Consider the following 16,307-nt stretch of genomic DNA (forward strand, 5'->3'; position numbering starts at 1 on the left):
GTTGTAGTTGTGGTGGATATGTGTATAGGTGGATGTGGTATATGGGATTTTGTGTTGGTTGATGAGACATCTGTATGAGGCCAGTTTGAGATGCAAGAGTTGGATGGTACTTTGCTGATAATGTGTTTGCATGTTGATGGATGTGTAGGGTGCAAAGTCCTTTTTAGTAAATGGTAAATTGGGCAGCATTTCTGGCCCTAGGCCCTACCAGTCCCGAACAGGCCCAAATAGGCAAATGCCATTGTCCTCTTCGCCTTTAGCCTCAATGCCCGCACTAAGACATCCTGAGCCCTATGCTTAAATAGCCCTACTGGCCAATAGAAACCTAGTCCTAACCCTAGCAAATCAGATTTGTAAACCTAAACTCCACAACAATGGGAGACCCAGCCCTAATCGCCAAGCATACCCCTAATCCTGACAACCAATCACAAGCCCAGCCCTAGAACCAGGATCCAATCAGAATCTCAGCCCTACTGCCAATCACAAGCTCAGCCCTATAACCAGGAACCAATCAGAATCTCAGCCCTACTGCCAATCACGAGCCCACCCCTAAAAACCAGGAACCAATTAGAATCTCAGCCCTACTACCAATCACAAGCCCAACTCTAATCCCTAAGCCTATAGAAAGACCAGCCCCCAACAACCTATCACAACACCATAAGCAACATATATATATATTAAAATCAAACAAAAAAGAAAATTAAAACATGGACTTTGGAGGAATCAAATTCACTATTCTGACTCCAAACAAAGCAACAGTAGAAAAAGTGCTGAATTTTGGAGCGATTCAAATTTACTATCCCCTCTCCAACCTAAGCAACAGAAGGCAAACTGTTGGACAGTGAAGGGGTTAGATGTACTATTCCCACACCAACCTGAGAAACAGTAGGGGGAAGTGCTGGAATTTGGAGCAATAAGATTTACTGTCCAAACTCGAAGCTGAGCAACAGTTTGGAAAATGCTGGACTGTAGAAATGTCAAATTTACTCTTCCCTCTTTAAAGTAAGCAACAGTTGGAAAGGGTTGGACTTTGAAAGGGTAGGGTTTACTATTCCCACTCCCAAATAAAAAAAACAAAATACAGACAAAAAGTAAACATGGAATATATTTTAACACATATTTTAAACATATATAATATTTCAACATCATGTAATTTATATACATAAATATACATTAGGATTACGATAATAACAATTAATGTTAAAAAAAATTAAACAACATTCACCAATTAAAAATATCGATATTGAAAGCACTTCCTACTGAACTACCCTAAAACCCTTAGATCTATGAAACAAATAAAAATGCTACAAGAAAAAACTAATAATACACAATAATTAACAAAAACTACTATAACATATTATATAAAACTACTGAAACATAATATAATGAATGAACATAAAAAGTAGTTAAAAGAATTATATAAGTGACATAATCAATAATCTAATTAAACACCTAGCAGTTAAAAAAAATCCATTATTTATTTATCTATTAAACAATTTAGAAACAAAATAATTTACACAATTATTAATCAAATTAACAAATTAAACTTATCATTACTAGTTGTCTTCCTTTAGTGCCAAGACACATTTTGTAGGCAATTAATGTGTTTTAGAAAACGTATAACATAACAACAGAACATAACATAAATAAATCAATTCTAAAATAAGATAAAAAAGCATTTACTATATTGTCAAAGTAAAAATAGAATAAACTATATTAAAACATTACATATAATTGACATTAAAATAACAATAAGTTATAACACAAGTAAGATATAAGAAAACAATGAAAAATATACTAAATACTTAACCCGTTTAGTGCGGACGTCGGCCACTGGGCGAGGGCCACACTACCTCCCTTGTGCGGTTCACGACCAGTGGCCGACACCAGGGAGGGTGTTAAAAAATCCTGGGTGCTTCGCACCTGAGGATTTTTTTTAAAAAAAAAACCCGGGAGACACGGAAGATCTTCTGTGTCTCCTCCCGCCCCCACACCGCCCCTTTGTGACGTCAGGGCTCCGCTTCCTGCTCTGATGGGGAAAATGGCCTCAAACGGCCTTCCCGATGTTTGGGAAGGCCTCGTTTGAAAGGGGAGACTCTCCCCTTACAAACAAGGCCTTCCTGAACAGGTTTCCTGGCCCTCGATCACAGCACAGCTGCGATCAAGGGCCAAGATACCCCACTAGACACCAGAGATTTCACTTGGGGGAGTTGGCCCCCTCGGCAAATAGGCCACCCACCCCCCTGGGGGCAAATTATTTTTACTAAAGGTAGGTGTCCCCTGGGGGACATCTGTCTACAGAGATATATATATCTGTCTACATAGATATAGATATAGAGTTATATAGATCACTTTTGTCAATGCATGTGTGGTTTCCCTGGGGGCTGCGATCGGCCCCCAGGAAAACCAGACCGACATACAAAAGTGATCTATATATATGTATATATATATTTGCCACCAGATGCAGCTTGGGTCTTCACAGGAATGCACATACTAAAACTGACGCATTTCAACTGTAGCTTTTAGGCAGCAATAAAAAAGTCAAGTACGTTTTGTGATTATGTTTCTGCTACAAAATGATCAGACTTTTGTCTAGTGGCAGTTTTAGTGCCATAAAAAAGCGCAGAAGGTTTATATGCCTTCTGCAAAGAGCAAATCTGTATTTTATGTAAATAGCTGAGTACATTAGTAAAGTCAGCCATTACCTGCGCTATAATACAAATGAAATGTATGTGCGGAGGCGGCTATGGAGAGATGAAGGGCACTTTTTCTGGGTGGTAGTGAGGGAATCTGAGGCGGAGGACATGGGAGTGGGAGCACCAATAATGATTGTTAGACAGAGCGCTAAAGGTGCTAAAGACTGTGACGATTGGTATGTGGAAAGGTTTTTTTTTTTGTGTCTTGAAAGAACGTGCTGATTGAGGGAAGAAGCACAGGTAAGGTGAACTCTACTGTTGCACGTATCACACACAAACCAGCAATTTTGTGACTGTTTATGTAGGCTAGTGTTTTAGAGCAACAGTTTAGCCAGTAGCAGAGATGGCATCTTGTTGGATGAATGCTGTTCACGCCCACACTTGGGTTATAGAGGACAGCTCTGACATAAGATCAGAGACTGATACTGAGACAGCATCTGAGGGATAGGACAATGGCGCACACTCTGGGAGTGATTTTTCAGTCGGAGGAGTTCCATTCTTTAACTCCTCTTCCAGTACTTATGAGCGAGGTGATGAGGACAGTCCTGCTGTACCTTTGCAAGCACAGTCTGTGCAACGGGACAATAACGGGTTACCCCAACCCAGAGAGCACTTGAATGCGGCGGCAAGCACAGAGAGAGAGTGCTCTCTTGGGAGCTCCCGACTTTAATTCAGCCCCAAATTCCACCACCCAAATCGTATTGTGGAGACATCAAAATTATATATCACAAAACAAACTGGTTTTGTAAGGCAGGCACCTGTGTTTTTGGTCCTTGGCTCGGCGTCCATATAGGGAAACATACTAAACCCACACATTTCTGGAAAATAGACATTCGGGGGAGTCCACAGAGGTGTGACTCGTGTGGATTCCCTAAAGTTTTGTTACACAGAATACCCTGCAAAGCTGAAATGTTGAATAAAAATTCAATTTTGTCTTGCATTTCTGTCACACAAACTTCAGGAATATAATGGGATCCACAACATTTCTACCACCCAGTGATTCCTCACCTGTCCTGATAAAAACACTACCCCACTTGAGTGCCTGTACCTAGTGTTTGCGTCAGGAATGGATCACCCCAGGGTCAACATTTGCCTCATGTAAGGACCAACATTGACCGTTCTGTGATCTATTCCTGTCACGGGCACTAGGTCTAACCACACAAGTGAGGTACCATTTTATCGAGAGACTTGGGGGAATGCTGGGTGGAAGGACATTTGTAGCTCATCTTAGATTCCAGAACTTTCTATCACCGAAATGTGAGGAAAAAGTTTTTTTTTGCCAAATATTGAGGTTTGCAAAGGATTCTGGATAACAGAACCTGGTGAGAGCCCCACAAGTCACGCCATCTTGGATTCCTGTAGGTGTCCAGTTTTCAAAAATGCACAGTTTTGGTACATTTCCTTAGGTGCCAGCTGAGCTAGAGGCCAAAATCCACAGCTAGGCACTTTGCAAAAAACAGGTCTGTTTTCTTTGGGAAAATGTGATGTGTCCATGTTGTGTTTTGGGGCAATTTCTGTCGCGGGCGCTAAGTCTACCCACACTAGTGAGGTACCATTTTTATCGGGAAACTTGGGGAAACACTAGGTGGAAGGAAATTTGTGGCTCCTCTCAGATTCCAGAACTTTCTGTCACCAAAATGTGAGGAAAAAGTGTTTTTTGGGCCACATTTTGAGGTTTGCAAAGGATTCTGGATAACAGAACCTGGAGACAGCCTCACAAGTCAACCCATATTAGATTCCCCTAGGTGTCTAGTTTTCAAAAATGCACAGGTTTGGTAGGTTTCCCTAGGTGCTGGCTGAGCTAGAGGCCAAAATCCACAGCTAGGCACTTTCCAAAAAACAGCTCTGTTTTCTTTGCGAAAATATGATGTGTCCAAGTTGTGTTTTGGGGCATTTCCTGTCGTGGGCGCTAGGCCTACCCACACAAGTGAGGTACCATTTTTATTGGGAGACTTAGGGGAATGCTGGTTTTTAAGAAAATGTATGGCTCCTCTTAGATTCCAGAACTTTCTGTCACCGAAATGTGAGGAAAAAGTGTTTTTTGGCCAAATTGTGAGGTTTGCAAAGGATTCTGGGTAACAGAATCTGGTGCGAGCCCCACAAGTCACCCCATCTTGGATTCCGGTAGGTGTCTAGTTCTAAAAAATTCACAAGTTTGATAGGTTTCCCTAGGTGCCGACTGAGCTAGAGGCCAAAATCTACAGCTAGGCACTTTACAAAAAACACGTCAGATTTCAATGTAAAAATGTGATGTGTCCAACTTGCTGTTCCTGTCACAAGCATTAGGCCTATGCATGTAAGTGAGATACCATTTTTATCGGGAGACTCGGGTGAACACAGAGTTATTGCACTTTGTCTTTCATTACATTTTTTCCTTCCAAATGTAAGACAGTGTGTAAAAAGATGTCTATTTGAGAAATGCCCCGTAATTTACATGCTAGTATGGGCACCCCGGAATTCAGAGATGTTCAAATAACCACTGCTTCTTAACAACTTATTTTATGCCCATTTTGGAAATACAAAGGTTTTCTTGATACCTATTTTTCACTCTTTATATTTCAGTAAATAAATTGCTGTATACCCAGTATAGAATGAAAACCCATTGCAAGGTGCAGCTCATTTATTGGCTCTGAGTACGTAGGGATCTTGATAACCCTACAAGCCTTATATATCCCAGCAACCAGAAGAGTCCAGCAGATGTAACGGTATATTTCTTTCAAAAATATGAGATTGCAGGAAAAAGATACAGAGTAAAACGTGGAGAAAAATGGCTGTTTTTTTCATCTCAATTTCAATTTTGTTTTATTTCAGCTGTTATTTTCTGTAGGAAACCTTGTAGGATCTACACAAATGACACCTTGCTGAATTCAGAATTTTGTCTACTTTTCATAAATGTTTAGATTTCCGGGATCCAGCATTGGTTTTCACACTCATTCCTGTCACAACTGGAAGGAGGTTGAAAGCACAAAAAATAGTAAAAATGGGGTATGTCCCAGTAAAATGCCAAAATTGTGTTGAAAGATTTGGTTTTATGATTCAAATCTGCCTTTTCCTGAAAGCTGGGTAGATGGTGACTTTATCACTGCAAGCCCTTTGTTGATGCCATTTTCAGGGAAAAAACCACAATCCTTCTTCGGCAGCCCTTTTTTCCCATTTTATTGAAAAAAAAAACATTTTTGCTGTATTGTGGCTAATTTCTTAGTCTCTTCCAAGGGAAACCACAAACTCTGGGTACCTTTAGAATCCCTTGGATGTTGGAAAAGAAGGACGCAAACTTGGTGTGGATTGCCTCTGTGGACAAAAGGTTATGAAGGCCTAAGCACAAACTACTCCAAATAGCCAAAAAAGGGCTCAGCAAGGGAGGGATGGTTGGGGGGGGTTGAAGGGGTCAGCAGCTAAGAGGTTAAAAACAATATTTTAACAATGTTTTTCTGTCCCAGGATTACTGGGTGAGAGGGTGAAACCCTACCTGACCAGCAACCACACTTCCGTCAGTGTAAAGTCACAAGCAAACTCCAATTTAACCTGTGTTCAACCATCTGGTGATTTGACACAAAGCAGACAGGCTTAATTTAGAGGAAATGTTTAAAATTTTTAAGCAGCCCTTCAAACAGTAATAAAGTGAAAACAAAACATAAGACAAATCCTGCACCAATTTAGAAAATTTGAGTAAAATGTAATCATTTCTAAGACAAAAAACAATGATGTAATCAGTAGAATTGGAAAACTCAATTTTAAACATTTAAGTGAAAATAGTGTCTGGAAACACAATCGGCCTCATTTTGAGTTTGGCGCATGGGAAAGCCCGTCCACCAAACTCCCAACAGTGTGGCTGACACCATAGTGGAGACTACCACGCCAGACCTATTAGGAGTTTCCTGCCCCTCAGCCTAGTGGGAAACAGGCAGCATCATAGTCATAATTGAGCCGGCTGCAAAGCTGCCACGCTGGGTGCACCAGCACCTTCGCAATGTTCACTGTCTGCACAGCAGTGAGTGAAAATTGTGATGGTGCTGGGCAGGGGGACCCCCCATTGCCATCTGTACCTGTTCTCACCAGCATTTTCATGGCAGTAAAACTGTCATGGAAAGGCTGGCGGAGAACAAGGTTGTAATCAGCAAGGTGGTGCTGTATGCAGCGCCGACCTGGCTGATTACAATCTCCGCCACCAGCAGTCCATCAGGGGGATGGATCCTAGCAGTGCTGGCGATACCCTGGTGGTCTGACTGCCAGAGTCTTAATGTGGCAGTCAGACTGCTATGGCAGTGATGTTCCTGACCGCCACCTCGAAGCTAGTGGTCTTAAGACTGCCAGCCTCGTAATGAGGCCCAAAGTGCCATCCTGCAAAACCTATTCCTCCTTTGTCTCTCTGTCTGGGAGCAATACAAAAAGACCAACTGCAAGCTGTACCTAGTCATGTGACCAAGGATACAGGCTGCAGACATAGAAGGGACAAGAAAATGACACCTTTATAAAAGTGGTAATTTTAGAATTTTTGCTTTAAAATCCAACTTAACCATTAAATAAGGTTTTAAATTACAGTTCTTTAGATACCAAACTCAATGTTCCTTCTTGCTCCCAATTCAATATTATCACTTATTATACGTAATAAGGTAACCCAGTGTTATCCTATGGGAAAGGTAGGTCATACAGGAGTGAAAAAACATTTAAAGAGTTTTTTACTACCAGGACTTGTAAAAGTTGCAACTACATTTTTCAGCTTTTTAATTACACTGCACCCTGACCGCTGGGCTTTCTAGGACCTACCCTGGATTTTGACTTATATGTATTAACAAGGACACGTTAGGCCTGGTAAAAGTTTTTTTTGCCAGGTTGAAATGCCATTCAAAAACTGCAATGAAAGCTGCAATGGTAGGCATCAGACATGTTTAAAAGGCTACTTAAGTGGGTGGCACAATTAGTGCTCTGGCCCAGTAGTAGCATTTAATTTACAGCCCCCATGCACATGTAGTACCACTGTATTAGTACTTAAGAAATCTAAATGTGCCAATTGAATGTAAGCCAATGTTGCCATGTGTTAGGAAATGAGCACGCACACTTTAGCACTGATTAGCAGAGGTAAAGTGAATGGAGTCCTAAGGCCAACAAAAAAGATATTAGCAAATATGGAGGAGTACTTCAAAAAGTTTGGGGGAAGACCACACCAAGGCTGAAAGGTCTAACACATGATATTCTTAACATTGCAATTTGTTTGACACAATATCTGTGCCATCAATATTTTTATGACAATAATAATGTTGCATACTGGGTGAGAGATTTCAGTAGAGTAAAGAGGAAGTGTGCGGATGCCAGTGTGAGAATGGGCAATATACTGAAATGTAAACAATATTACAGAAAGCATGCACAATTTTGGAACTATTGCTGTCTGTGTGGTGCACAAAAGAGTTTGAGAAAATCTGCAAATAGATCAATGAATTGAGCTTGTGCTACAAACCTGTGCCACTTGCGAGTTACAGATTCCAATCCAGAGTAGATAACACAAGAGATTATTGCAGCGAAATGTTTTTAACCTTCGGTCCATAAAATCCAATCAGGTGCTAATTCCACTAATGTAAATTGGAGGATTCAATGTATCTGCTGTGAATGTGCTTTTGAGTGTGTTTTTATATGTGTGCATCTTCAAGGTTATTTGTATTTTATATAGCATGAATCTAAGTTCCAAGAGTATCATGATGTTTAACATAGAATATTCCTATGTCAGTAGAAGCATCTCAATCTTGAGGTTCTGTATAAAGAACAGCATTGTAGGTTGATGGAAACTTGTTGAAAATATATTACAAAAACTTGAATGTGAATCCAAGGGTGAAGATAGCAACATTGCATTACAAAGTACCTAGACAACATAACGTACAACTAGTTTTACAATACAGATTTGTTTTATAATACACAAACTTTGAGATACTAGGGGATACAGCCATTTGTTCACAATTACATGATTTTTGGACACATGGTAAATCTGGGATTAGACCATGGCCTGCAGGTTCCAAGAACTAATTGGGTAACAACTAAAAGTGCATTTTGAAATTGTGGGAAACTCACATACTGCCTACTCCAGGACTTCACTTTTGACATAATGGATTTTTCAGAAGAATAACCAGTACTCAAATACACATTTGACAAAGACTCCTATGAATTCAGGATAACCTTTTGAAAGAGACACATCTGGGAAGTATGAACTAATGTACATATGCAAATTCCCTATTTCCCCCAGCATTAGAACAAAAAAAATGAGGAGCAATGTTGTGTACTTTTGTCTTGCACTGCCCCGGCACTCCTTCTTCGAAAAACAAAAAGGGGTATATGAAGACCATCCAAAACCCCTGAAAATCAGATTACTTCTGTAACCAAGAGGAACCTCTGCCAGGGAGAAGAGCTGGAAGCTGGAGGAGGAGTACTGCCCCTTTGCCTGTGACTGTACTTTGCTGGGTTGGCCTGCAACAGCTGCTTCTGCCTGAGAGATGACAAAGACTATCTGTATGACTTCCCACTGGTGAAGAATCTCCAAGGGCTTGAACTGAGCTTGCCCCCTGTTGTTGAAGTCTCAGGCATATCAAAGACGTCTCTCTGCCATCACCTGGGCTGTCTGCTGACAGTCCTGCCTGCCAAGTGGTGTCCTACCCTGTCTCTGGACCCTGGAAAGGTGAAGCTTGTGGAAAAGAACAGATATCCATGCAAAGACCATTGTGCAGGGAATCTTTCGATGCACCACCCACTCCACGGCTGCTAAACGATGCGCCGCCAGCCTCCCTGCTAAAATCAGTGCTCCACCTGCATCGCAGCTGGGAGATCGACGCAACACCACTGGAGAAACGACACGCAACACCCACAGCAGCTGCTGTTAGCGATGCAAGCCCTCACGCGGCACGGTTTCTTGACACCGTGTGACCGGATAGCAATGCAACATCACTGGGCACAGAAAATCAATGTAAATCCTGCTTGGACACGAGGTGCCTGTCCGGATCGACGCATTGCTCTCTTGCGAGAGAGAAGAAACAATGCACGCCGACCCGATCGGAGGAGGAACAACTCACACTCTTGCTTGCGAATGAGAAATCAACGCATTGCTCACCTTTTCTGATGTACGCTTGCCCGTGCAGCTTTATTTTGACTCTACCCAGGTGCATTTGTGCAAAAACAGTATTCTCACAGTTTTCTAAGGATTAAGGCCCTCATTTCAACATTGGCGGTATCGACTGCCTACCGTCACTGTGACAGCCACCAACATACCGCTGCCGTGGCTACCAGCCATCTACCGGTATCATGACAACCGATGGTATTCTGCCAGAATGCTGGCGAAACACTGCCGACGGTCATGGTGGCCGACGGCGGTAAGGCAGCGCTGCTGACAGCAGCACCGCCACAGCAGCAAAACACCGCCAACCGTTTCAGGAGCAAGGATACGGACTGGCAGTGTTTTGCTGGTGGGCGCTGCTGCTGATAGCAGCACTGCGGACTGTCTCCAGCTGGGGGACCCCCTGCAAGCAGGTAAGTCAGGTTCTCCGACCGGTGAGGGGGGTGGGTGGTGTTGTGTGTGTGGGGGGATGTGTGTATGTAGTGATATGCGTGCATGCGGGTGTGAGTCGCGTAGGATGCATGCGTGAATGAGTGATTGTGAGTGTTGTGTATTATGAATGCATGTGTGTGACAAGGTATGTTGGTGTGTGTTGCGGTGTGTGGGTATGTATGTGTGCATGCACGGGTGGTGGTGGGTATGCGTGTGTGCATGTGTGTATATGGGTGCGCGTGTGGGTGTGTATATGTGTGGGGGGCAGGAGCAGAAGGGGGAAGGTGGGGAAGGACTCTGGGGAGGGGGCCTGGGGAGACCCCTATCAGTGCCAGGGAACGGATTTTCGTGGCGGTATGTTTGGCACGAAAACCATGGCAGTAGGCTGGGTCGTAATCCTGAGGGTGGGATTGTGGCGGCCACCGGGCTGGAGACTGAAGTCTCCAGCCCAGCACCCATTACCACCCTGGCGGTCGGTGTTTTAAAGTGGCGGTTTTGGATGGCGGTATCCGCCATGGTCCAAATCCCATTTTTTTTACCGCCGGCCCGTTAGAGTATTACCGCCACTTTAACACCAACGTCAGGGTTGTAATGAGGGCCTAAGACTCTTATTCTCTTTAAAATTCATAACTTGACTTGTGTATGTTAGATTTTTATCGTTTTGGTATTGTTTTGTTTAGAGAAATATTAACTATTTTTTTAAACCTATGTTGTGTCATTTTGTATGCTTCTGAAGTTCAGCCTGCCTGCTCGTGCCAAGCTACCAAGTGGGTCAGTGGGGGTTAACTGAGGGTGATTCTCCTTTAGCCTGACTAGAGTGAAGGTCCTTGCTTGGACAGGGGTAACCTGACTGCAAACCAAAGACCCCATTTCTAACAATTCGCATCTTTTCTGAAAAAGTAAGAAAACCTCGTAGTGGAGTATTATCATGAATCTTCTTCATTTTCCTTGAAATTACAAAGAAAGACAACTCAACACCCTGGTCTGGCAATCAGAAGAGAAGACAGCAGGCCTGGCAAAGTCAGGTAGTGTGGGACCATCAAGGGCAGCCCCTTTGCTATGGTGGAGCGTCACCCCACTGCTAAAAGGCTGAAAAATAAAATGATAATAAAAGTACTTACTATAATTTTATTGTTCTGCTTACAGAGGGCAGGATGGGGCCAGCAACCCCCAAGTCACAATGGAGGGGGAGTAGTGCTAGTGCGCTCTAAGTAAGCATGTCAGTTTGGCTGGCCGTCTGAGACCAGCCAAACTGACTTGTGCACTGAAACTCTCCACCTGGCTGTATTTCACAGCCCGTTGGAGTCCAAGTGCAGGCTTCCACTCCTTCTCTGAGTGGCATTTCAGCCCGCTCAAGCCAATCCCAGAACTCCCCTCATGCTGTGCAACAGCATGAGAGGAGCATCTGGATTTGGTAGGGAGGGGAGCAGGGAAGCACCGAGGTGGTGGTGGGCAGCTCAGGTAAGTGTTTTGAAAAAAAAGAAAAATCCTCCCCGCCACCCACCGCTCTGCGTGCAGCCCCTCCAGCAATACCTGGCAGCAGCCACCTCTGGGGACCATTGATCCATGCTTCCTGCAGCATCAATATAGTTTTGGACATTACAATATGGGCCTGATTATGACTTCGGTGGACGGAAAAGCCCGTCTGCCGAAATACAGACGGGTAGGTTGCTGCCAGTGTGGCAGCCTTCCCGACGGGCCCATTATGAGTTTCCTGCTGGGTCAGCAGGCGGAACGTCAGTTTTCACCCGCTGACCCAGTGGGAAACAGCCTACAGCATTGTCATGGACAGTGCAGGGGCCACCCTGGACCCCCTGCACCCCATCTCTGCCATGAAATCGTTGGCGAAGAAGGGGGTCGCAGTCCCCAGGGCATCGCTGGCAGATTTGGACAACCACGACTGTTATGACCGCCAGACAGCCGGGACGACTAATCCTGGCGGTGCTGGCAGTCCAACTGCGGCTCAACTCCGCAGTCATAATATGGGACTCGGACTACCACATTGTCAGCGGTCCGACCACTACCACAAGGCTGGCAGTCAACATACCATCAGACTCGTAATGATGCCATATATGTCTGATGGAAGCACCTATTCCTATGCATTAAGTCATAATACATTGATTCACTGGAGTACTGTAACACTGAGATCTACGATCTCTATGATCTCTATGGCATCTCAAGTTAACATCATAGAGATTGTGGAAATAGTAATCATTATGTAAACTTGATGCCACAATATCGAGAGCCATTCTAGGAAAAAAGAGAACAAGTATGAATTTTTATTATTTTTGATCTATAAACGGTTATGAGGCAAGTGATAATTAATTATAATGCTAATGCCAGCTGGTGAGCACCATTAATGAGCAAGTCAAAGAACAGTTCAGATGTATATTTCTGGAAACTTATTCGAAATGCAAAATATTACTGCTGAACAATTATTTCTAACTGTTCCTGGAAATATGACCATATGATGCATCCATTACCACAAATAATCTGAATGGTATCTTATTGTCATTGATGGCAAACAGTTCAACACAACGCATTTGCACTCTTATACAAATGTTTTAAAAACAGAAGAGCAGAAGATCTTTGATTGTTTACCTAAAGTAGAAAAAGACAATGCAACCTTTGGTTTGAAGGATGAATATTCGGAAGCTGTGGAAAGAAATTGGCTAGCATTTCTCTCAAGAAACTATAATTGTGGTTGGGAGACAAGAGAGATTGAATGGACATCAGATGGAACAATAAACTATTGAATTGATCAATATATGGCAGAATTGTGCATTTTGGCTTCATCTTGCAATTTTGATGGTTCTATTGATCAGTATTGCGTGATCAGATTGTGGTAGGCTGCTTTGACAAAAAGGCACAAGAACAGTTGTGCAGAAAATACTGCACCTTTGAAGCAACTATTAATATAAAAAAGGTATTAAAAGATCAGTTATGGCCACCAAAGAACTCAATTGATTAGACGCTGCTAATGGTTCTTTGTTTATTACTATGATTGGAAATTATTTTCTGTATTTTCTAAGATGAGGATCGCAATCATACCTAGCCAATGCTCCTATAGGTTCAGCTGCTAACAAAGTCTATAGCAAATGTTGGTCATTTTCCAAGAATATGTAGCGCAAATGCCAAAACTGTTCAAGTGACAATTTAACAGTCACTCTGTCAGGTGTTGAGTAATTGCAAGTTGAAGTTAACTGTGCCTACTAGTGAGGAATCCAAAACTGTTGAGGAAAAAACAGTTTCTGATCTTGTTGTAGGAAATACAAATTTGAAGGTCACTGCTGATCTCAGATTTTCAATATTTAATAATTTTTTTTTATCTTCAAAGGAATTATGTTGACCTTGAACCTTACAATGTTAACCCTCTGCCTCATGGTGGAAGCAGGATTGAATTGTTTGGCTATTTCCAGGAAAATATGACCTACAAGGATCATACCATTTTCACTAAAGCTAATGTAGTTTACGAAGCTCATAATATTTTTGGCTGGAGATACCAAGGCACCATGGGTGTGGTATTTAAACAAGCAACAGAGTGTCCAATTTCTTTAGTTGATTTAGAAATCAGAGGTGCACTAAATATTTTAAATTCAAACTGATAAGTTTTATGGACAAACTTGGCTGCATTAAAGCATTCATGCATAAATAACCTTAAAGGAGTGAGCAGTCCCAAAGAGACATAAGCTATGAAACATTCCATTGAGCATCAGAAAACAATTATATGATCACCTTAAGCAAATGGAAAATGATGGTGTGATTGAGCCTGTTCAATCCTCAGAATGGGTCACTCCAGTATGTGCCAATCACAGGTCTCTCAACGAAAATGTACTGATTGATTGTCACCTGCTACCCAAGATTCTGGAAATCTTGGCACAGCTTTGAATTTTTCAACAGCTGACCTGACATCAAAATATCATTAGATCAAATTATCTGAGGAGCCCAGATCCTTAACTACTTTCATCACATCTTTTGGGGCATATTTCTATCTGAGAATGCCCTATGAACTGGCCTCTGTGGCCTTAGTATTTCTAAAGTTAACGTTCAAAAGAGCTCACGCCATTCAAGATGACTTTTTGATTTATGCTACCTCTACTTGCAAATAAAATAAGACTGTTGATTAAATATTGAGTATATTCGAAAAACATGGTACGACAGTCAAATTAGTGAAGCCTAAATTTTGCACCAAACATTTTGAATATTTAAGCCTTAAGACGTGAATCTCAGAAATAATTTGGCCATATCCATCTCTAATGTGTGTCCTTTTAGTCAAAGACATGGCTAATGTATGTCCGACAAATGTTGAACTGGTACAATGTTTCCTGCTATGTGAATATTATTTATGTTTTGTTGAAGTGTTCACTTTTGACATTGAAACTCAGGAATAATTGCTTTACAAGGATGTGCCATTTGTGTAAAGAGAGATTTAAAAACATTTTTTGAATTGTGTCAAATGAATGACTGTAGAAGATCCTGCTTTCAGATCCCATTATGATGGTGAGTTATGTATAATTACAGCAGATGTAAGTGCCAGGGAAATAGGGTATGTACTAGGTCAGAAGGTTGATACTTTTGAACATACGGTCACCTTTGCTTCAAGATATCTGCATAATGTAGAACAATTTAGCACAATTGAATTAGAAGCTCTGGCATGGTTATAAACATTTTGCAAAATATGTCTGGAACAGAAGGTTCATTTTGTGTTTAGATCAGATCCCATACAGTATCTTTTAAATGAAACAGGAAAAGGGTCACCAAGATTAGTGAAGATGTTATCTAGATTACACAAATTCAACTTTGAAAGACAGCATTGTCTGGCAAGAACAATACTAGAACACATTTTCTTTCTGGATTTCCCATTGGACATGTTGATTGGGCTGTTGCACAGATGGATGAGGTTGAATGTGTGGTGGGTGTGATAGATGATTTTACATATTAGTGAAAATAAATAATTGCAGAGATGGCAACTATGTGCACTGTCTGAAGTAAAAAAAGCAAATTGTGAAGGGATGCCCAAGGAACATTTATTGCAAGGAAAGTTGCAAAGCTATTTTAAAATTCAGGATGAATGCAATATTGACAAAGGGATTTTACTAAGGAGGGAAAATTGTATTCTTCTAAATGTTCTGATTTCTAACCTGATGTGTTTGGCACATGAGGGATATAAGGGCATGACAGCAATGCAAAAAAGCTATGAGAGTGTTACTGGTTTCGGTTTATTGACATAAATGGGGAATTCTTTGCCTGTTCTTGTCTAGTTTGCCTATGTGTTGATAAATGTCTTGAGCCAATGTCCCTCAAAAAGTTTAACAGCATGTGGCTATTGATTTTAAGGGACCTGTTCAAAGATTGCATCATGATAAAAGACAAAACATTGTCCTTGAGGAGTATCACTCCAAATTGGTTTATATCACTTGTTTGAGAGACTTACTACAGGAAGAGCTGTAAAGTTCTTGGAAGACGTTGTTACCACTGAGAGTTACAGCAACATGTTAGTTTCGGACTTCAGCTCCAGTTTGTGTCACATAAAATGAAAGATTATTTGTCCAGAGCTGGAACGAAACAACTTACAGTAGCACTTTATAGCCCACAAATTAATGGTATGGTGGAAAGAAAGACCATTCAGCATGAAATTGTTTGGAATCACCGCATTACTCGTCATTCCGCTACTGGTGTTAGCCCTTAGTTATTATGATTGAAAGATCCTTGCCAAGATTTACGGAGCCTTTACGTTTTCTTGGCATTGCCTTCAGTAATATTTTGAAAGCCACACAGGGGATGATTTGCTCCACCTTGTGGGGTTTTGTCATGAAACGCAAATCAATGTAGCAACTTGAACTTCTTTAAGTTAAATTTAAAACCGGGAGGCACTCCATGGGCACAGCAGGGGACTTTCCATGAATCCACCCATGGATTTAGGTGCATTCCTAGATTTACTAAAGTTAGTAAACCTTGGAATGCAGTGAGACACAACAAGGAGAAATTGAATATCTTTATTTATCAGCACTACTTCATCTTTCAATGTGTAGTGCATTCCACATCACACATAGAAAGAGGAATTGCTTCCAAGGATTGTTTTTGTG

This window comes from Pleurodeles waltl, chromosome 4_1 (assembly GCF_031143425.1).
Source record: "Pleurodeles waltl isolate 20211129_DDA chromosome 4_1, aPleWal1.hap1.20221129, whole genome shotgun sequence".
In the NCBI taxonomy this organism is placed as follows: domain Eukaryota; kingdom Metazoa; phylum Chordata; class Amphibia; order Caudata; family Salamandridae; genus Pleurodeles; species Pleurodeles waltl.